Below are 1,014 nucleotides of genomic sequence, written 5' to 3' on the forward strand. Positions count from 1 at the left end.
GTGGCACTGAAAAAAGACAGAAGGGAAGGGGCTGGCTAGTGTATAGCCATGTTATGGGCAATACTTAACTTTTAAAAAGCTTCAAACTTCAAGGAGGAGTATGACTTGTATTTGGTTTTTAGACGCTTCTCTAACATTGGACGTAAAGACAGCAAACCCTGGGGAGAGAGATCTAGTTAAGGAAAAAATAACGGAGACTTACAATGTAAATACAAAGAACATTATAAGGAAAAAAAGCTAGAGCCAGCAATGGTGCTGGCGATTAGGCCGAGCCTGTATTTGATAGGTGATTTCATATCCTGGAACCAAGGGAGGCCCAAGTTCAGGAAGAAAGTCTGCTTGAATGATAAAGCGGGTCTACATCGTTTTAGCGGTTTTAACACATATTCTGCAAGTAAGTGACCTCTTCAGGTCACTTGATTCATTCTCAGAGAAAACGTGCAAATTAATAAATCTAAATGTTGATATATGTTCATCTTTACGAAAAAATTATACGAAAAATACCTTTACCAAAAGCATTTCATTCCAAGGCAAAGATCTGAACTATCATAGCATCCATGTCACCGACATTAGCAGCCCCCGCGGTGGGTGAGGCTCGCCCCTCCAGCGCGAGCTCAGGTAACTCCAAGCACTCAACAACCCCAGCCGGGCCCAGAACGGGGTCTCCCAGGGCTTGCTCCTGGGGATAGGGGGCGTGGGGCGTGGAGGCTGTTCCTGGATCAACCAATCAGCAGCAAGGCTCGGCGGTGGCGCCAGTGACGTAGGGCCGCGCTTTCTTCCGCCCCCCTGCGGGCCGACGCTCGGCGCCGTCAGCCTAGCGAGCTGGAGCGCGGGGGGTGAGGGAGTAGGAGGGCCTTGGGGCCGACCGGCTGTCGGAGGGCGGCGGGTCGCGGGGAGGGGAGGAGTGAGCATGCGCAGGGGGTACGGGGGCGGACGGGGGAGGAGGGGCTGGGAGTGGGGAGTCGCGCGCTCGCGCACGAGTGGCCCGCTGGCTGCCGCGGGTGGAGGGGGCGG

Source organism: Otolemur garnettii, unplaced genomic scaffold, assembly GCF_000181295.1.
Source record: "Otolemur garnettii isolate 467f Iridium unplaced genomic scaffold, OtoGar3 scaffold00026, whole genome shotgun sequence".
In the NCBI taxonomy this organism is placed as follows: Eukaryota; Metazoa; Chordata; class Mammalia; order Primates; family Galagidae; genus Otolemur; species Otolemur garnettii.